Source organism: Euprymna scolopes, chromosome 18 (assembly GCF_053919585.1).
Source record: "Euprymna scolopes isolate OS-2025 chromosome 18, ASM5391958v1, whole genome shotgun sequence".
Lineage (NCBI taxonomy): Eukaryota > Metazoa > Mollusca > Cephalopoda > Sepiida > Sepiolidae > Euprymna > Euprymna scolopes.
Genome location: NC_136499.1, coordinates 84,126,791 through 84,149,336, shown reverse-complemented (window position 1 = coordinate 84,149,336; position 22,546 = coordinate 84,126,791). Strand labels below are relative to the sequence as shown.

Here is a 22,546-nt window from a genome sequence, read left to right as displayed (position 1 = left end):
AGAAGAAAAATTTAAGAGAACGTTATAATTTGAAAGATCCTCCACGTTAAAAGCCCCCCCCCCCCCAAAAAAAATCGTGGCCACAGAGTGGGTGCTTATTTTACGTTAAATTATTATGGAAAAGTGATCCCCCACTTTTTTAAACTAACATTTTTTTCATATCTTGGAAACTACTCGTTTGCCGTAATTTTAACCGTTAATTTTGTTTTCAGCGAACCCGAAACCCTGTAAGAGTGGTAATTTTAAAGGAATCTTCAAGGGTGGAGTAATTCTTCATATTTACCAAAAAATGATATAAATTTAATGTTTTTTAATAACGTTTTCTCAAATTAATATATATTATTATCAGTTGAATTGCCAAGAAAAAGAAACTTAGTAAACATTAATTAATTTTTAAAAGATTAAAATGATTAAAATTCCATTATTTTAAAATGTTCCGTTACAACATTTTTAATTAATTGTGTTTAAATTAAAAAAAAAAAAACGTTTTAATATAAACATGGCTCTTGTCAGCTATTTAATCTCCAGATTAAAACCGATTTGAAAATATTATTGCACAAATATTAAGCATTTTGTAGCCCCCCCCCCCTCATATTTTATTTGTCTCTTTTTACCGAACAAAATATGGAAGCCGTAGTTAAGCAAATGAACATTCAGTAAAACCGTATTTCATATTTAGGTACTCCATGCAGTGCACCGTGCTGAAATAATAACTTATTATTTAAAAAGCCATTCTTAACATGGAGAGGGGAGGGTGTTTTGTACCTATTCTGTACTTTACAGTTGAATAAAAAACCCATAAAACTGTGATTAAACTTGGAAATACGATTTAAAAAATAGATCGGATCAGTAAGTGCATTAACACTCATATTTAATATACAAATGTTTCATTAATCATTAAACTGTGTAAATCTTAAAACCTAACAAAAAATTATAACATAATTGCAGTTTGAAGAAGATAAACAAAAGTTAAAAAAAAATCATTAAGTCGCTTCTGCTTTCCATAGTTTGTATAGTTAACACAAGTCTGACGTCACGGAATCATGCGCTCCTTTTTTCACAATTTTTCACATTCATTTGGCAGTGCTTGCCTAAGTTCCTAACCTTCACGTAGCAAACTGCCTTTTCACATGGCGTACGAATCTTTTGTGGAACATTTAAAATTATACGAAAAAGAAAAGCACTCCAAGTGGGTAGGGGATGTAATGTTGAAAGACATTTTTTTTTTCTTCAGAACATAGAATTTTCAAATTTTTTTTATATTATTATTGGCGGACAAGTTAAAATTCGAAGAAAAAGTTATCTCAAACAAAATTTGGTACTTCATGGGGAACGAGGATCCTGCGTAAACAGTACTTTTTATTGTAAGAAATTTCTTTCCTACACACTCAATTTCCTCCCTGCAGAAGCAAATGAATTCCACAAAAGCCATACCTTTAAATTCAAAATTTATTCACAAATAACAGCAATGAAAGTTCTTCGGTTCTAGTATAGTCCTTTGCAAAAACGGTGGCCCGATTTGCCCCCATACGCATGGAGCCTTTAGTATGAATTCCTATTGTTGGAATGGTAGTTCGTTGTTCCTTGAAAATCCTGGAGAACACGGCGGGAATGAAGGCGCTTATAATCAGGCATAATGGGACCCAAGAAGAAATAAGATAAGATCCAATGATCGAATGATAACATGCTGAACAGTAGTAGAATGTCTTCCTTGGTTTGAATAGGTTCAGCAAAATAAGTTGTTTCTGCTTGTAGAGATATGTCCTTCGGTCACCACTGTTTGGTGTCCATGAAGGAATTGTCTTGGCTCCCTAGTGAGGAAATCGCTGGTTTGAGTGTATTGTTCAGTGTTCTTTCTGAAAAATAAACGCATGAATACAAGAAAGGTGCCAAGTCAAATCACCTGACACATTCAAGTTTAAACCAATCACAGACTGGCTACTAAACCATGTAGGCGCCCTAAAAGAAAGAACTCTGGACCCCAAAGCTAAGAAACTTTTCTACTCATAACTTTGAAATATGCTAACCTAAAAACACTAGCATGTTTTACTTTGTTTTTGTTTTTTTCTTATTCCAGGTTTGACTTTAATCCTGAATACTTGTCTTGTTTTCTTTTTATCTCTCTCCTAAATGTTTGTCAAATATCTATTATTAACCAATACTTTTTTCTTATATTTAAAACGAGAAAAAAAAAGTCTCCCATGAAATTGAGCATTTACCAAATTATATTTGCATATTATCTGAACTCAAAAACTTTTTTTTTTTTTTTCTCTCTCTAAAGTGTGCATTACTTCTAGCTAGTCTAAAGTTAATACGTAACACTAAAGTTATTACTTCTTCACCAGTGAAGAATGGTTAATTGTAGGTATAGACAGATTCATACCATCAAAAAAATTCCAACAAAAACCTAACAGCCAGCCATGGTTCTCCCCAGAATGTGCTGCTGCCATCGCACACAGAAATCACTTTTTCCATAGCTACCAACGTAATAGATGTACTGAGACTAAAGCTGCTTTCAGGAATGCCAGCAGCCACTGTAAAAGAGTAATAAAAAATGCAAGAGAGCTATATGCTCAGTCCGTTAAATCTAAAGTAGCTGAGCAGCGGCTTGGTTCCCACCAGTTTTGGCAAATAGCAAACAAGATCCTGAGCAGAAGTGTGCATTCTATCCCAACCATCATCAATGGACCTGAGGTCATCTTGTCAGCATCAGACAAAGCCAGACTATTTGCCAAGAACTTTGCAGTCAATTCTACTCTATGCGACAAAGGCCATCAACTCCCCGTATTTCCCCCTATAACAGACAACACGCTATGCAACATACAAATATCTGTGCGTGAGGTCGCCAAGCTAATCAAGAATCTTGATTCCAGTAAAGCAACTGGCCCTGACGGCATTCCAGTTATAATGCTGAAAAAGCTCCAACCAGAACTTGCCCCCCTACTTACAAAACTTTTTAAGCGTTGCCTTAAGAAGTACTTTCCAACACCCTAGAAAACCTCATCAGTATACCCTGTATTTAAGAATTCAGGTGAAAAGTCATCTCCCTCTCAGTACAGACCAATAAGTCTCCTGTGTGTCATGAATAAGTTGTTGGAATCTATATTAAATAAAGAAGTAGTCAACCACCTCAACAGAAACAACCTTCTTAGTCACATGCAATATGGTTTCCGCTCTGCAAGATCTACAGCAGATGTGTTAACAGTTGTATCTCATAGGATTAGTGAATCTCTTAAATGTTTCCTTTTCAGGGCAATTGCTCTTGACATATCAAAGGCCTTCGATAAGGTATGGCATAAGGGCCTACTTCACAAGATTTCCAGCTACGGTATCACTGGAAATGTTTTCTCAATTATTAAATCATTTCTCTCCGATAGGTTCATAAGTGTAGTGGTTGACGGGCAGAAATCAGAAACCCACGGTATTAATGCTGAGTCGCTCAGGCGTCCATCCTGGGTCCAACTCTCTTCCTGATCTACATCAATGATCTCCCAAAACACATACTTAAATCATTCGTTGACATCTATGCTGATGACACGACCATCTATGGCAACACATCAAAGGCTGTAAATGACAAAGTTCTCTCTGATTCTCTCTCCTCTGATCTTGAGCGCGTGGTACAGTGGGGGAAGAGGTGGCTGGTCACTTTTAATGCATCCAAAACCAAGCTTCTATCTTTACATCATCAACGCTCTGATCCCAATCTGGCATCAATTGAAATGGATGGCTCTCGTCTTGGGGAGTCTCCATGTTTTGACAAGCTTCTGGGTTTGACCTTTACTCCTGATCTGAAATGGAACATGTACATCAAGTCTGTTGCCAAGGATGTTGTGAAAATGGTGGGATCCTTCTACCGCTCCAGGAGATATCTCACTACTGATGCAATTCTCTATCTGTATAAAAGCCAAGTACGTCCAAGGATGGAGTACTGCTGCCACATCTAGGCAGGAGCTGCTAAAAACAGCCTATCCTGCCTTGACAGAGTACAAGACTTTGTGGTTTAGTGGGGGATGCCCTTTTCTCTTCCCTGCAACCTCTTTCCCACAGAAGAGACGTTGCAAGTCTGTCTTATCGTTATTTCCATGGCAGGTGCTCGTCTGAGCTTCAATCTCTTGTCCCCCCTCGCCAATCTTTCACGAGAAACACCCGTCTGTCTGAAACTACTGTCAATAATTTTCCCCACTCTTTATCTGTGCCTAAATCCAAACGTAGATTCCATGAGCAAAGCTTCTTTCTTAGAACTGCATGCCAGTGGAACTCTCTGCCTGTTTCTCACCTGACTACAACTTGGATGTCTTCAAGTTCAACATAAACAAACTTCTGACAAACCACCCCCTTAAGTAAGACACTCTATCAAACCTCCAATACTAATGATTACTACAATTACAATACTATCTCATTGATTACTGTACATGCAATAACCCCTATCCCTGAGTGACCTTCGGGCCTTGATTAGTGGTGACCCCCCTATGTAAAAAAAAAAATGGTGGTTGAATGTGGAATTTCTCACATTATTTAATGATTGCTCCCTCAAAGCCCATGTGCAAAACGTTTTCTTTGGTTTATTTAATCACAAAAACTTTTTGAAGTTACTATTTGAGGCCAAAGTATTATTTGAATATGTGTGAAAAATTAATTTAACAAAAAAATAATATAAAATTAAAAAATATGAATCAAATTTACCCAAAGAAATAAAAATAAAATAAATACAGATGTGATTAAAAATAATGTCTGAAAGTGAAAGAAAACGCCGTTTACGCAGGGTCCACGTTCCCCGTGAAGTACCCAAAACTTGGAAAAAAAAATACATTATAGTACTTGGGGGGGGGGGGGTTCTTGCTTAGTTTTTAATGCGGTTTACAAAAACATAAGCACCAAACATTGTTTTTCGTTCTTTTTTTTGAGGGGAGGGGATCAATTAAAGAACTTGTGTGGCTTAACAGGATCTTCTGCAGTTTAATTAACCGTTTTTCTGTAAGTAACGTGCCAATATTTGCCGATTAGAATACCATTTAACATTTTTAAGAGATTTTACTGTTTTCTGTTTACATTGGGGGAGGAGGCTGGGGTGGTGTTGGGGCACCTCTTCCCCACATCAACCCATTTTTAAGGCAGATCCAGAGGCAACTATGAAGATCAGGTCAGTATTTAATTGTAGCCTGAAGGCCAGTGGCTTAGTTTCACTGAACATGACAGGAGACATGGACTTATTGATGTCATCCAGGTCCAACAAATTTATCTTGCTTGCATTCTTGATGATTCACCTTGCCCTGGAGGAGGACAAGAACAGGTTTTTTTGTTAAGGATGGTGATCGCCTTAAATGTTTTTGCTATTTGACTCTGATTTTTAGGTTCATTTCCAGCCCCTTATATTGGAGTATCATGAAGTTTCATGCTACCTAGCACTCTTTAGATAAATGTTGAGCAGTGATGGAGAACAAATTTTATGTCAGTAACCTTGTGGTGACAGTCTGACCCAGTGAAGCTTATAGGACTATATTCTCAGATTAAGAAGTGTTTGCAAGAAGGTGGGTTTGTGGTGCAGTCCTGTAACACCAATTGTGATGGCCGTAGGAGTGAAATGAGAAGGGATGGTACATTGAGTGCTCATGAGGGCAGATGGGAGATGGTGCTCGGATACCAGTACGATCCTCTTTCAGAAAAACTGTACATTGCCCCTGTCAGATGTGATGCAAATATACAGTGATGATCATATTTATTGGCACGGTAAAATAAAAGTTAAATTTTGTCTAATAAATTCTAAAAAAGGGATTAAATTAAAGAAAATAACAAAGTATATTATGTATTTTTAACTGGCCTTTCCGATGCAGCAATCGGATTTTAGAAAAAATAAATAACAAAGGAACACCAAACATAATTGCAAAAAACCCTTGTTCAAAATTATTGGCACGGCTTTGTTTTTCTTTTAGTATCAGTATAATATCAATCAATTTCCGGTTTACGTGCTTTCTGAACTTTTTTATAGCCATATTATGCTTGTTTAACGCTAATTCAGTGAATAATTTTTTTCAGATAATTTTTAGATAGCGATTTATTTAAACTATTATAAGTGACTAAATTATAATTTTCAATCGCCATGGTTAAAACTAAGGAACACAGCAAAGACGTCAGGAAGCTTGTTGTAGCATGCCATACCAATGGGGAGGGCTATGATAAGATTTCAAAGAAGCTAAACCTTCCCAAATCCACTGTTAGAGCCATAATAAACAAGTTCAAATCGCAAGGCCACGTTATGAGTTTAGAGGGTAGAGGGAGAAAAAGGATTCTTTCCCCAAGAGATGAACGGAAAATTGTTCGACAAGTAAAACAAAACCCAAGGATCTCTGTTGGGGAGATTGTTGATGAACAGAGCACCTCTGGAGTGAATGTATCTCGACATACAGTTGGTAGAGTTTTGAAGAGAGCTGGTTTAAAAGCATGTCGTCCGAGAAAGACTCCCTTATTGAAGCCTATGCACCTGAAAGCAAGGCTAGCCTTTGCAAAACGTCATATTGATAAAGATGTTGCATTCTGGAAACGTGTTCTATGGACTGACGAAACGAAAATAGTTATTTGGCCATAATAAAGTGTCTTATATTTACAGAAAATCTGGCGAAGCTTTCCTGCCTAAGAACACCATACCCACAGTGAAGCACGGTGGAGGCAGTTTGATGTTTTGGGGATCCTTTGCTGCCTCTGGACCAGGGCGACTTGTTAAGGTCACAGGTAGCATAAAAAAGGAAGATTATGTTAAAATATTGGATGAAAACCTGAAAGACTCTGCTAAAGAGCTCTCACTTGGTCGTCGTTGGTGGTTCATGCAAGATAATGACCCAAAGCATTCGGCTAAACTGACTAAGAAATGGCTTGAGGACAATCATATTAATGTTTTGGAGTGGCCATCACAAAGCCCAGACCTTAATCCAATTGAAAATTTATGGAGAACATTAAAATTGAGGGTAATGCAAAGGAAGCCTAAGAATCTTATTCAATTGGAGGATTATTGTCAGGAAGAGTGGGCTAAAATTACTACTGAAGAGTGCAACAACTTGGTTGTAAACTATGAAAAGCGACTATAAAAGTCTATACAATTGATTATTAAATAAATCGTGCCAATAATTTTGAACAAGGGTTTTTTGCAATTATGTTTGTTGTTCCTTTGTTATTTATTTTTTCTAAAATCCGATTGCTGCATCGGAAAGGCCAGTTAAAAATACATAATATACTTTGTTATTTTCTTTAATTTAATCCCTTTTTTAGAATTTATTAGACAAATTTAACTTTTATTTTACCGTGCCAATAAATATGATCATCACTGTATCTATCAAGAGGCAGATTCTTTCAAAATCAGCAAAAATATTTGATCCTTTGTCTCTGTTTGCTAGTGACTACAAGAAGTAAGGTTATCGTGAGAGAATTGTGGAAGCTGGGTTTGATTTGGAATAGGAAAGTCTATTCAGAGTTTCAGTCCTCTTTGAAGAATCTTGCAGAGGACCTATCGAAATTTCGAGAAAGGAACCAAGCCAGAGAAATGTATTTGTTCTGTGATGTCTCTTAAGAAACATGACTTTGCTGCTTACTATGTTCAGAACAAAAATATCTGCTTTGATTTTTTTTTTTTTTTTTTTTTTTTTTTTTACCCCAAACAAGGCACATTGCCATTTTGGTGTAGGGGGCTACTATCAGGGGCAGCAACTACTGGGGCACTATGTTGGGATTTGGGCAGCAAGATGTTGGTTCACGTTACACTTGAACCTCTGCACATCAGTACAGTCAGGGAAGCAGGGACCTGGAATGGAATTCCAGAGTCTATCGGTTCTGGGGTAGAAACTACTGGAGTAGGAGATCTTTTACATCTAGGGATCTCTACTGTGGGGGTGGGATTTAGCTGCCTGTCAGGTTTGTCGAGAGTGTCTACATCGTGGGGGTACAAGTGTCTGCAGTTCGTCAGAGCATTCACCATTAAAATACTTGTAGAACAGGCAGAGGGATGCAACGTTTCGTCGATGGGACAGAGGCTGAAGCTTAGATGCCAGTTCAGGTCCTATCAGATTGGCGACTCTCTTTGAACCTTGTCTAGGAGCGAGAGACTAGCAGCAGATGCACCAGTCCCAATATGACAACAATACTCCATACATGGGCAAATGGTGGCCTTATAGAGATACAGGATAATTTATCGACAAGATCAAACTTGTCGATAAAGCCTCAAAATGCCTTAACATCCCGGTTCTGGTTAGTTGCCCTTGTGGTATTAACCCCATGATCTAAATCGGGATCCAGAACCACATTCCAGTCTGTTTTCCTGTCATGCCTGTTATAGAGCGTGGTACCATCAGCATATATACCCATCTCGGCAGTTTTGTCGGGGAGGTCATTAATAAATATTAGAAACAATAGAGGTCCAAGGATAGACCCTTGGGGCACTCCCGCATTTATATCATATTGTTTAGATGTACGACCGTCGAGGACAACCTGGATTTTTCTTTTATCTAAGAAGGATTTAATTATGTTAAGTATTCTACCAGTGATACCGTATGATTTAATTTTCCTGAGGAGACCCTCATGCCATACCCTGTCAAAAGCCTTAGATATATCTAGAGCTACCGCTCTGCCCTCCCCCGCTTTGTCCAGTGAATCATATATGTTCAGAGATTACAGTGAGGATGTCAGCTGTGGAACGGGCTTGTCTAAATCTATATTGTTTGTCAGTCAGAAGTTTTTGCCAAAGCATGGATTGTGCCAATGGATGATAAAACATTACTCACTTTAAGACTGATGGTTGTTTATCTTGCCTACTATGTTGTATAGCAACAGATGCTCATGTAGTGCTCTTGCGGATTTTATCTCAAACCATGACCAGTAAAAGTATTTTTGCAAGAAATAGCCTAAAAGATATTTTGCAAATGAACCTTGATTTGGAAACCGAATATGGCATCAAACCAATTTTCGAGTATGTTTCTACTACTGAGAATCCATTGAATTTAATCATCAATGGATTAACAATGAAAAAGTTTCAAGATAACTTTGAATTTTGGTATCACGGTCCATCTTGGTTGTGTGGCCGTGTCTTGACTTGGCCAGAGCAGGACTTGCCCTGTCTTGATGATCGGTGCAGATCAATCGATTTCACAGTGATTATGAATGAGATGTCTACTTCAGTAATCTCCTTGAAGCAGTTCTCAACATTTACCCACTTGTTGAAAGTAACCTTTTTAGTCTTCTGATTCATTGGCTTGACAAGGAAAAGGGAAGAAAATTATGAAATTACTTAAAAACTAAACAGCAGGAACTTACTACAGACTTAAATTATTTCTGGGATCCCACGGGAAACCCAACACCTAATCTTGTTCAGGCACTTGATCTTTTTCTGAATGAGGAAAGGTTGATCCATTGAAGTGATGACTGGACATATCTTCCTAGTTTACTTATGAAGTAAGTATAGGCATGGACAATCATCTGACATGCTTCATAATATTGGACTGCCATCTTAAGTGTTCTCATCTTGGTGTAGGGTCAACCCTAACAGAGTTAAGATGTCTGGGCTATTGGGTCCCTCAAAGGCGGCAGGTAAGTTGCTTAAGTTCTTGTACTACGTGTAATAAATACAATTCGAGGCCTGTGCTGCCAGGTAACATGGCCAACCTGCCAACTTCTCGTCTTGAATTTGAGTTGCTTTCAAAGGATATTTTTGGGTGAAGGAAGGGAACTGAGAAAAAAATGTATGTTGCTGTTCATTTGTTGAAGTGTAAATTGAGGTTAGGGTTCCAGACATGAGTATCTTGCCCCCCCCCTTTTTTTTTCAGGCCCTAGTTAGATTTACAAATGCACATGATGTTCTGGAGTCAATTCTCAGTGACAATGCTAGGACTTTTCTTGGAGACTATTAAAATGCCTTTGTCTCCTTCCGGACTTCCAAGCTAAATTTGGGTCCTGCAACATTAAATAGGAGACAATTCCACTATTTTCCCCTTGTCTGGGAGCATAATATCAAAACTTTAAAATCCTGCCTCTACAATGGTTATTAGTGGGGGTAAGGTAGATTATTATTAGCATTACAAGAGTATGCTGTATTTTTGTGGACATTGGCAATATTACATACAGGGTTACAGAGTTGGAAGGAGTTGGAGCTTTTAGTCGGAGTCTGATTTCTAAGAGTACTAGGAGTTGGAGTTGGAATTTTTTTTATCCGATTCCAACCCTTTAAGTCCAATAAATTTATTTTTTTTACATGGTTTTCCTGTTTGGTTTTACTAGTTTTTTATTAAATTTTCACACCAAACAAGGCACATTGCCACTTTGATGTAGGGGGCTACTATAATGGACCCAAGTTGCAGGGATACTATGTAGGGAGTTTAGCAGCAAAATGTCTGTTTAGATTACACTTGAACTTCTGCCTGTCAGTACAGTTGGGGAAGCAGGAACCCAGAAGAGAATTCCAAAGTCTAGTAGTTCTGGGGAAGAAGTTCTTAGAGTAAAAGGCTTTCTTACATCTAAGGATCTCTACTGTGTATGGGTGGGACTTCGCTGCTTGTTGGGTTTGTCGAGGGTATTTTCATCGAGGGGTACAAGAGCTTGTAGTTCGTCAGATCATCCACCATTAAAATAGTTGTTAAACAAGCAGAGGGATGCAACATTTCATTGATAGGACAGGGGCTGAAGCTTACATGAAATTCTCTTTTGAACCCTGTCCAGGAGCGAGAGACTAGTAGCAGATGCACCAGCCCAAATATGACAGCAATACTTCATACATAGGCGAATGGTGGTTTTGTAAAGGTACAAGATACTTTCAGGCATAAGTAACTTTTTAGCACGATAGAGAGCCCATCTTCTTCATAGCAGCCTTGGCAATGATCTCGATGTCTCTATTCCAACTCATGTTCCCTGTGAACGTTAAGCCGACGAGTTCGAATGAAGTACTTTCAGGTAATGTATCTTTAGCCATAGCAATTGGTGGTTGGTAAGGTTTCATGTAATTATTAAAGGAAATGAGCTTTGTCTTCGCAGCTTTGAATGTTACCATCCATTTTTGACCCCATTCCACTATAGTGGTCTTCTTCTAGGGTTTCCGCCATTGCCTTAAATATATTCTCATTATTTTTCCCCACGTACCTGCGTGGTGTCGTCGGCAAATATACCCATCTCAGAGACAATTTTATCAGATAAGTCATTTATGAATATCAGAAATAATAAAGTACCAAGAATCCATCCCTGAGGTACACCCGCATTTATATCATTGTGTGGATGTATGCCCATCAAGGACAACCTGAATTCTCTCATTTAAGGATTTGATTATGTTCAGTATTTGTCCAGTAATACCATAGGATTTTATTTTCATGAAGACCATCGTACCATACCCTGTCAAAAGCCTTAGATATATATATAGGGCTACTACCCTCTCCTCCTTTTCTTTATCCAGTACTTGGTATAAACGTTCAGAGATTAGTTAGGATATCTGCAGTAGAACGGGCTTGCCTTAATCCATATTGATGGTCAAACAAGTTTAGCAGCTGTAAGGTAATGGATTAGAGCTTGATTAATTAAAGACTCAAATATTTTGTCGAAAAGTGGGAGGAGGCTAATTTGGCAATAATTTAATGGGTCAGTTCATTTGCAGAGATTTTATAAACTGGTACTGCAGAAGCAGTTTTCCAGCTGTCAGGAAAGCAAGATTCATTAAGACATTTGTTAAAGTAGCAATACACATGAAAAAATTGAAATAGCTTAAAATATTTCAATATTGGTATACATAGAAAGAACTTGATGAGCTAAGAAGGAATTAAATTTTAAAAATCTGATTAAAATTAAGGAAGTTATGACTATTTTTGTGCCTCACACGTTTGGATATTTTCCCTCTTTAAGACCATATGCGTTTCGTCACATTTTTTACACTACTTTTTCAGTAAAAATGTCATATCTTTATTAAAACACAAGACTAAGAAATGAAATTTACCATATAAGTGTATTTTTGTACAAGGAATCAGAATATGTGACTGAAAATCTCCAAAATTTCATGGTTTCCAAATAATCTGCAGTAAATGTGCATAAATATGCTGCAATTTGAAAAAAAGTTGGAGAACTCAAAGTTGAATTGTAATGTGCTTTATGTACAAAAAACTTAAATCTAAACATAGGACCATTTAAAAATGGATATATTGCAATATTTCATTGGTATTATTGATTGTAGATTAACACCTTCTGTTTAACCTCACCCAACCCTTTCTGACCACCCCTCCAAAATGTGATTCTACCTTTTTTAGGCAATTATGTATGAAATGCCATGAAAAACTTTAATGAAACATAAACAAATTATTTTAGAATTTAATGTAAAATAATTCCCCATTACAAGTCATTCTAGCATTTTAGGGCAGTTAACTGTTTCTTTTATGGGAGATAAATCCTGTATGCTTTTTGTTTTATTTTATTTTTTTTTTTTTAAGACGATTGTGTGGTTTTAAGAGGGTTTCTATGCAATGAGAATATGGGGAGGGTTGCCATTCGGACTTTGAATTAATTGTAGGGCTAAGGAAAATTATGTGTGAACATACTGAAGACTTGACAACAACAAAAACAATATTAGAGGGGGGGGGCGGTTAGTTTCACAAAAATTTAATTTCAAATAAATATCTTACAGAAATTTATATGTGTGTGTATTCGACAGCTAAATAAGTCAGCAAATGTTATATTTAGTTTTAATTTAATAAGAAACTGTGTTACGAAATTTCGAAGAAAATTCCATAAATTTGTTGATTTCTATTTTCGAGGTTGAAGGTGTTTATTCCATAGGCCGTTTATACTACGCTGGAGCAGGTTGTAAAAATACCTTTCGTTTAATAAGTGAAAAAAAAAATAACAACGGGGTTTGTATTACTGTACACATGGATTCGAAAAAGTTATCAAAACCTAACTTTGATACAGAAATCAAGAAAAGCATGCCACAAAATATTCCAAATCTTACCAACTACATATTTCATTGTATAGCAAATCTGGAGTTTGTTTTACTGTACACATAGATTCGAAAAAGTTATCAAAAAGCAAATACATAACAAATAAATGTCATCAAAGGCAAGATAAGTTACTTTTCTACCTAACTGGATATGTTTTTTTTTAATGTAACATGTTTATTCACTCGAAAAACATACAGTGCTTGCCGATGTATTGGAAAGTTAAAAATGGCGGCTGACTATCTCTTTCACACGGTAAGTTTGGGAAAATGAGTTAAAAATAAAAAACTAGTCAAAATACTGTTAAAAACCCGCTGAATATATATCTGTCTAGTTTTTTTATTTATAACTCATTTTCCCAAACTTATCGCCTCAAAGAGAGAGTCGGGCGCCATTTTAAATTATGTAAACAAAGAAATAAAACAGTAATTTGTTACCTTGTTTCCACCTTGACATTTAAAATAATTACTTTAATAGATATTAGGGTATGCTGAAAACGAATATCGCACTTAAATTTTCTGCAAATAAGTAGTTTTCTGGATATTAAGCAATGTCATTTCTTATGTTATCACTGTTGGCCATTTTGGTATGCGCAAACGTAACCCCGAGAAACTATGCGCAAACGTGCATACCAAGATGGCCACCAGCAATAACATAAGAAATGACATTGCTTAATATCCGGGAAGCTACTTATTTGCAGAAAATTTAAATGCGATATTTATTTAAAGGTAATCATTTTAAAGAAAAATGTTAAGGTGGAAACAAGGTAAAAATTTACAAAATGCATCACAATGAAATTCTTTATCGAACCGCCTAATTATTATTATTATTATTAGATATCCTCAGTTAAAAAAAAACAGGTTTGTTTTACAGATTCGAAAAAATGGTCTTGACAATGAGTTAAAAAAATAAATTCAAGTTTCACGATATCTTGTTTATTTACTTGTTAGGTGAAAGTACAGAATAGTTAACAAAAAACACCCTTCCTTCCCCATGTTAAGAATGTGTTTCTAAATAATAATGTTACTATTTCACAAATATGTTTTAGTTGTATATTTTTTTTTTTTTTTTTTTTTTTTTTTTTTACACTGCTAAAAAACAATTTCTACCTTTAAGTACAAATAAGTTGAATGCATGTACTTAGTACATTTTGTTTTTATTTATTTATTTATTTTTGTAGTGCATGTGTACTAAAAGTGTTAAAAACAACAAAATAGCATTGTTTGGAAATCATATTTGAAAAATTTGAAAATTTTTTTTTAAATGGACAAACTCAGAATAAAAATGACTAGTCTGGTAAGAATGTTTTCTATTTTTAAGACAATACCTTAGCGGCTGTTTTTCTGTAAGCGATTTGAATTTCTATAAAAGATAACATTTTAAATAAAATTCAGTGCAATTAATAATTATCAAATATTTACATATTATACATGAAAATAATTCTGAAACTATTATCTTTATGAAAATGGATGATATATGCAGATTTATCTTTTCAATTTTGGAATATTCTTTGTCAACTTTGCTCAGTCGTAACTTTACTTGCTGTGGTCATTAAAAAAAAAATCAAACACCAATAGAGATGGACTTCTATGTTCTCTGTAAAATTTCAGCCATATCCAATCAAATTTAATCCCACGCATCCAAACGTAATGTATAAAATGTAAACCTTGAAAAAACTGTTTCCCTTATTATTTTTTACCATTTTTTTCATTTTTAACTTGGAGCATAAAAATATTGAATGCATGAAAGAAAACTAAATTAACATTATTGGAATGCTTATTCTATTCTCTTTCCATCAATATAATTCTTTTAAAAATTGACCAACAAATAAAAAAGATATGACTTGTTGAAGCACATTAGGTATGTAATATTGCCGATGTACACTAAAATACAGCATACACTTGTAATGCTACTTTCTTATAATTACTTCTAGCTTCTATATATTTTGTCTGTTTTTACAGGACTTATGCTGGATAAATCTACGGTATGCATGTTGCCTCTGAGCAATGGCAGCTGCACAAGTAGAAGTAAACCATTGGGGAGTATGGGGGTTGCTATAGAACTTCCGTGTCGGAACATGTGCTTCAATTGCTGCTTTGAACCATTCAGTAGTCTCATTTGCACACTATTCTGCAGGAAGAGAAAAGACATTTTCCCGTGGGGCGTCTCTGATGTGACCTGTAATGGCATCCCAGTCATCCTTATTTTAGTACGTTGTCATTTTGAGCAATGACTCTTCAACTTGGGATTGAGAGTTTAGAGTGATGTTTATCATTATCACAGCATGATCAGCATTCCTAAGTGGGCAATGAGCATTTATTACACAATCCTCAGGAACTGTTGTCACAAATAGATCCAGAAGTGAGGCTTGCTGGTCCTGACGATCTGGGAGATGGGTCAGGAATGTTACTATCTGTGTCAAGGTATGGGATATAGTAAAGTTATGGATGATGCTACCAGCTGTGTCAGTGTAGTTAGGGAAGCCAAGCCAATTTCTGTGGTGGGCGTTAAAGTCACCAAATACATGTATTTGGGCGCTAGTGTCAATGGAGAGTGCTACATCTATGCTGTCAAAGACATGATTGATTATAGTACAGTCCTGGGTTGATGGAGAGCGATAAAGAAAATACGGGTAGCTAATGCTAAGTTGTAAAGTTCAAAGCACCTGAAGGCTTGGTCACCGGATTCTAGTTTTGATTCCCTAGACATGGGGAAGGTGTTATGTATATAGACTCCAAGTCCGCGCATGTTAGAGTCCTTACGACAAAGTGGAAGATAACCAGACATGTTAAAGATGTTAGAGGGGACGGAGGAGTGCAAGTTAGTTTCACTTAGTGCTAAGATATCTGTGGAGTTTGCTAGGAGAAATGATTCTACATCATTTAAGTTAGTTCTAAGTCCTCGGATATTTGTAAATGCAAGCCTCAAGGGAAGTGTGTGTCTGGTTTGAACGTTTTTTTTTTTTTTTGATTAAGTTGTCATTTCATTTTATTTTATGTTTCAGATCTAAGGTAAGGTGCTAGGCAAAACAGATGTGTATAGCCACCATCATGCAACACGAGTAGACCATCAACCGGCTCCTCATCCATAGAAATGTGGCCTCGGGAATGCACACCAGAGATTAGTGCAGGGCCTCTTTCCATGCACGACTTGGCACTACAAACATCCTGATATTATAGAACTGATAATAGAACAGCGTCTCTAAGCACTACCAAAGAGTTAGGGTGCCTGTACTGCCAGTCAAAACCAGCAACTGTCAAACCGGTGCCATCAAACAGTCTGACAGGAGTGGCCCAGTCCAATCATGTTAGCATATATGGTAAACAAGCCCCCCCCCCCCCCCCAAGATGCCCAAGTATAGGGGAAGGGAATAAGGCAAATGTGGGGGACAGCATTCATTGCCCTAGTCAGGAAACGAGGCTAAGCACTGGGCGTCTCTAATGAGTCCTTGCGGCCGCAACTCTGCTCCTGGCTAATAGGCAAAGGAGGAGTATGGAAGCCGGGCAATAGGCAGAGTCCGTCAGTTTAGGTCTGCAAACCGGTGATTTAATCAAGTCACCAGCTCTGGGGAGGTTGTTATCCAGGACTAAGGAGGCCTCCCTCCCCTGTTTGGTGCCAAGACGTATGAGGTCAGTGGCACAGGTTTACAAATCGGAGTTTTTCTTCACCTAGATGGATGACCTACCATATCTATGAGTCCATCAGCACCGAGAGGATTTTCCCTGCGTCTGGTTTCAAACCCAGGTATTTCAACGCTCCCACATGGATAGTTAGGATTAATAAAGTTAGTATCAAAAAATTAGTATCTGCTTTGAAGTTACACTCCTCAGAATAGGATTAAGATTGGAAGATGTGGTTACGTTTTTAAAAGAGGTATGTATGAGTATGGGGTGTAGATTAAAGGTTAATATCTACTAGGGTTAAGAAAAGATCCAATATGGCTTATAGATTAGTGGCTAATTAGAGGGCGGCAGTACTAGGGGTCTATCTTCAAAAACCATTTGCACCTAGCTTAATCTCTTCATTAGGATGATAATAGATAGAGAAAAAAAGAATTTTTGAAAAAAAGTCATTTTTGGCATGTGGGGGGCTTTTTTTACGATATTCCCCCCCCCCCCGGGGGGGGCCAAAATCACCATTTGCAGCAAAAAATTTACATTATGCAAAATTGCATGCACCTAAACGTCCTAAATGGATACAAATTGGTATAGATAGTTGAGACTGATGATTTCTAGCCATTTTTGAGGCATTTTTGGGTTTATAGGATGAAAAGAAGGGCCAAAATGAGCTGAAATTTGCTCAAAATTACCCGAAATCTTAAAAAATCAGCTATTTGGCTACTATGTTACTCCTAAAACATCCGAAATGACTATGAATGGACTTAGTTGGCTAAAACTTACATTACCCCATAATTTCTAGCCATTTTTGAGGCATTTTTGGGTTCCTAGGATAAAAAGAAGGGCCAAAATGAGCCAAAATTTGCCCAAAATTACCCGAAACTTAAAAAATCGGCTATTTGGCTACTATGTTACTCCTAAAACATTCCAGATGACTATGAGTGGACTTAGTTGGTTAAAACTTACATTACCCCATAATGTCTAGCCATTTTTGAGGCATTTTTGGGTTCCTAGGATAAAAAGAAGGGCCAAAATGAGACGAAATTTGCCCAAAATTACCCAAAACTTAAAAAATCGGCTATTTGGCTACTATGTTACTCCTAAAACATTCCAAATGACTATGAGTGGACTTAATTGGCTAGAACACACTGCAATGGCAATGGCTTCTTGATAACAACACTGCAATGGCTTCATAATAACACTGCAATAGATTCTTATTCTATTCAACAGAAATTCATTTCTGCTGGGTCCTTCATTTCTCTTAGTGTCCTCCCCCACCACAAAACTGTGAAAGGAATTAGTTCCATTTCACATAAAAGGGAAATCCCCCAAAGAATAGTTAATAAACCATGCAATGCAATGTTCACTTAATCCCCTAAGGGAAATTCCCAGAGAGACAAATAATAATTATGCACACAAAAACATTGATGTGAAAAATTTGTTTCGAATAAGTGGCTTATTAAAGGCAGGGGATTGTATGTTGTTATGTCACATATACCTACATTGCTTAGTCAGTTTCTGTGAATGGTTTTTAAGCCTGTTGATAGAATTTATGTCCCTGGTGGGGGGATGAAATTTTTGGAAGGCTGGGTGGGAGCCTTTTTGGGCAGGATCTGAAAAATTGGGAAAAACCTGTGGGGGACCTAACCCCCTAGGACACTGTGTTTCGTAAAAAAAGCCCCCCACATGCCAAAAATGACTTTTTTTCAAAAATTCTTTTTTTCTCTATCTATTATCATCCTAATGAAGAGATTAAGCTAGGTGCAAATGGTTTTTGAAGATAGACCCCTAGTACTGCCGCCCTCTAGACTAATTGGAAAATTATAGTATAAGGCTTAGGGTGTGTTTCGAAATGTGCTTTAGGTGTTAGTAATGATAATCACCAGTACTTTATCCCATCTAAATAAAAGAAAGATATAGTTGCTAGTTAACATAGATCACTTATAATCTGGGCACAAACTGTAGCTAATAGGTACCTATTTTATAGATATTCTATAGAGTATAAATATAGGTTTAGCTAATGCATGCCTTAGCAATAGAAATCTATAGATGTTTAGTATTTACCGATTTTTTAAAAGATCCAGCCTGCTAAAATTTAGGACCGAAAGCTAAACCCTCCTCTTAAGGTATGTGATTTTATATCAGCTTGGAGAGAAGAGCAATTGTTTTTTTTTTGTCCAGTTGAAGCAGGAGAGATGATATAACTTACAAGAATACAGCATTAATATACAATATAGATATACAGGGATTTGGGGAAGATTTAGGAGTATAAGGATTTTTAATGTTTATAATGCAAAACAGATAGGAAGGCGTCTTGGAGGCAAAGCATTATCCCTTTAAAGCAGACATTTAGAAATAACATTTGTGCCAGTTATTTTAGTAACATACATCAATAACAATATACATGTGGCGAGTATAGGCCTTATATTTAAACATTACACTTAATCATAGAATGATAAATTATGATTTCCAAAAAGAGGGAAGCAGTATAAGTAAATAAGAGCAGGAAAATAGGTTTGGTGAATAAGCAATAACTTAATTGCTTCATAAGCAATGGTTTGCAAAATTTAGCAGATTTTGTGTGGTTTTGCTTTTATTTTTGGAGATATATCATAATCTGTACTGTACTGCAATGCTTCTGCTTCATTAAGATATTTCGGTCCATCGGATCACTGCAAATCTTGTCTGGACAGCTGTTTTTGTTTTGGTTGTGACATCACATGAGATCAATGAAAGTTCTATCTTTGAGTAGGATCACTGTGGATTACATTGGATAACAATTGGATTGTAATCTGAAAGTTATCCAGTTCCTGAATCAAATGGAATTTGGCAGTTGGATTAGTCCGGGATCAATCCAGAATTACAATCTTACCTCCCCCCCCCCCCCAAAAAAAATAACTGGCATAAATCAATAAGAAGCAACCCATGGCACTATAGCCCCTTATAGCTTTTTCCATTACTTATTACTTTTTCCACCACTTATCAAGGCCTAAATGTTACTCAAGGATAATGGTTAATGAGTGTATAGAAGTCAATAGGACAATATCGTAGTAATGGATATTTGGTAAATTGGATTACTTAAGGGGACGGCTCATCAAGAATTTGTTTATGTTGGACTTGAATAAGACCAAATTGTAGTCAGCTGGAAAGCAGGCAAAAGGAAGAGAGTTCCACAGGCATGCAGTTCTAAGAAAGAAGCTTTGTTCATGGAACGTTTAGGTTTAGGCACAGATAAAGAGTGGGGAAATTATTGATAGAGGTTTCAGCTAGACAAGTGTTTTTCATGAAAGTTTGGTAGGGTGAGGAGGGGGTGACCATATATTGGAGCTCAGACATGCACCTGAAAATAACGATAAAGCAGAGACAAGCTCGTAACGTCTCTTCTGTGGGAAAGAGGTTGCAGAGAAGAGAAAAGGGCACGCCCACTAGGTTATGAAGTCTATTTTGAACTTTGTTGAGGCAGGATAAGAGTTTTCTAGCAGCTCTTGCTCAGATGTGGCAACAGTACTCCATTTTTCAATGCACTTTGCTATAACTTAGGTAGAGAATTGCATCAGCAGTGAGATATCTACTGGAGCGCCGGAAAGATCCCACCCATTATCCAGCCTAGAAGTTGTCAAAACATGAAACCTCCCGAAGACGAGAGCCATTAATTTCAATTGATGCCAGATAGGGTATTAGAGCGTTGATGATACAAAGATAGAAGCTTGGTATTAGATGCACTAAAATAAACCAGCCACTTTCCCCATTGCACCACGTGCTCTAGAGAGAGAATCGGAGAAAACTTGGTCATTTATGGTCTTTGATGTGTTGCCATAGATGTTACCATCATGTTGTCATCAGCATAAATGTCTACGAATGATCTTAGGATGTGATTTGGAAGATCATTGATGTAGATCAGGAAGAGAGTTGGACCCAAGATCGGCCCCTGAGGGACTCCTCCATTAATACTGTGAGCTTCTGATTTCTGCCTATCAACCCTACTCTTATAAACCTATTAGGGAGAAATAGTTTAATAATTGAAAAAACATTTCCAGCTATACTGTAGCTGGAGATCTTGTGAAGTAGGCCTTTATGCCATACCTTATCAAAGGTCTTTGATGTTAAGAGCAATTGCCCTAGAAAGGAAGCCTCTGTCAAGAGATTCACTAATTCTATGAGAGATAACCATTAGCACATCTGCTGTCCATCTAGCAGAACGGAAACCATATTGCATGCCACTAAGAAGGTTATTTTTGCTGAGGTGGTTCATTACTTCTCCATTTGACATGGATTCCAGCAACTTGCTCATGACGCACAGGAAACTTATTGGTCTGTACTGAGAGAAGATGACCGATCACCTGAATTCTTAAATACAAGGCATACTAATGAGATTTTCTAGGGTGTTGGGAAGCAATTATCTTTAAGACAACACTTAAACAGCTTTGTAAGTATAGGAACTAGTTCTGGTTGTAGCTTTTTTTTAGCACTATAATTGGAATGCCATCAAAGCCAGTTGTTTTATTGGAATCAAGATTTTTGAATAGCTTGGCAACATCACGCACAGATATTTGTATGTCGCATAGCGTGTTTTCTGATAAAAGCAAATACGGTGGGAGTTAATGGCCTTGGTCACATAGGGTATAATTAGCTGCAAAGTTCTTGGTAAAGAGTTTGGCTTTGTCTGATACTGACAAGATTACCTCGAGTCCATTGATGATGGATGGGATAGAGCATATGATTCTGCTCAGGATCCTGTTTGCTATTTGCCAAAACTGGTGGGAATCAAGCCGCTGCTCAGCTACTTTGGACTTAACGGACTAGGCATACAACTCTCTTGCATTCTTTATTCTTTTAGAGTGATTGTTGGCAGTCCTAGAATCGGCTTTAGTCTCGGTACATCAAGTTTTTCCTTTGATCCTCTTTCCATAAAGGCAATATTATCTTTTAAAAAATTTCTTCTGCGTATAATATGTGTCTTTACTCCTCTCTTCGGATGCGAAGCGTTTGGCTTCGAAATGCCATGATCTAAAGAGGTTTCCCTATCCCGAAATATTGTAGTCCCTTTTGAACTGATAGTATAATAAAATTTGATTGTAATTTTTTTTTTTCTATCCCTATGTTTAACTTATTCTATAAACTTAGTTTGTGTTTTTAAATGTATTTATATTTTTATATAATTATTTATTTAAATGTATTTATATTTTTAACCACATTTCCAAACTCCCCTTCTTATCTGAATTCATTTAAGCTGACGTCTACTTCCATGTTATACAATAAAATACGAAAATGAAATTTTGTAAGGAGAATTTGCATTAAAAAATTAAAAAAAAAAAAGAAGCTTAATCTATTTAAAATTTTAACCATCCCTTAATCTGCCTTTAAAATAGATATTACTAAAAGATTAATTTATTTTATTGTAGTTTATTCCATGCTATATACCTGCTTGAAACTCTGTTTTCCCAGATTTTTCTCGCATGTCATTTGTTTGTAATACATTAGTAATAGTTAGCAATATATGTATATACACAATAGAAAAATTGGAAACATGCATCTCTTTTCTAGCATTCATCACCTTTGGTAAATGAGTTTGTATGTTTTGAATTATTGATAAAGAAATCGAAAATTATAGCTTTTCAGTTTAATAAAAGACGGAAATATCAAAATCAAAGTACACATTTAGCTCTTCTCCCTCCTACTGCTCTCAAACGCTAATCTTCACATCCCAATTCATTCCAAATGGAGATACTGGTCTTTTAGCTGGACCAACATGGGTCGCTCGAAGAACACCAAGTTAAGTGCATTTATATATGGGTCATTCCGTGTCAAATCATCCAGGGCTTGACACCCATATCCAAAGATTTGGCTGTAGTTTGCACTACAGATAGATAATATAGGAACTAAGAAATCCTGAAAATTTGAGTGCATAAATCCCAGCAGATTCCGATGTAGAATTTTTTTTTTTTTTTTTTTTTTTTGTGTGTGTTAGTCACATAATGTGACGCCCGG

At 36.6% G+C, this 22,546-nt stretch overlaps 1 protein-coding gene across 1 annotated transcript in view; it reads left to right on the top strand.

The window, feature by feature from the left end:
- Positions 1-22,546, top strand: part of LOC145297674 (proteasome subunit beta type-6-like) — a 55,064-nt gene that overhangs the window by 659 nt on the left and 31,859 nt on the right. The window lies entirely within an intron of this gene.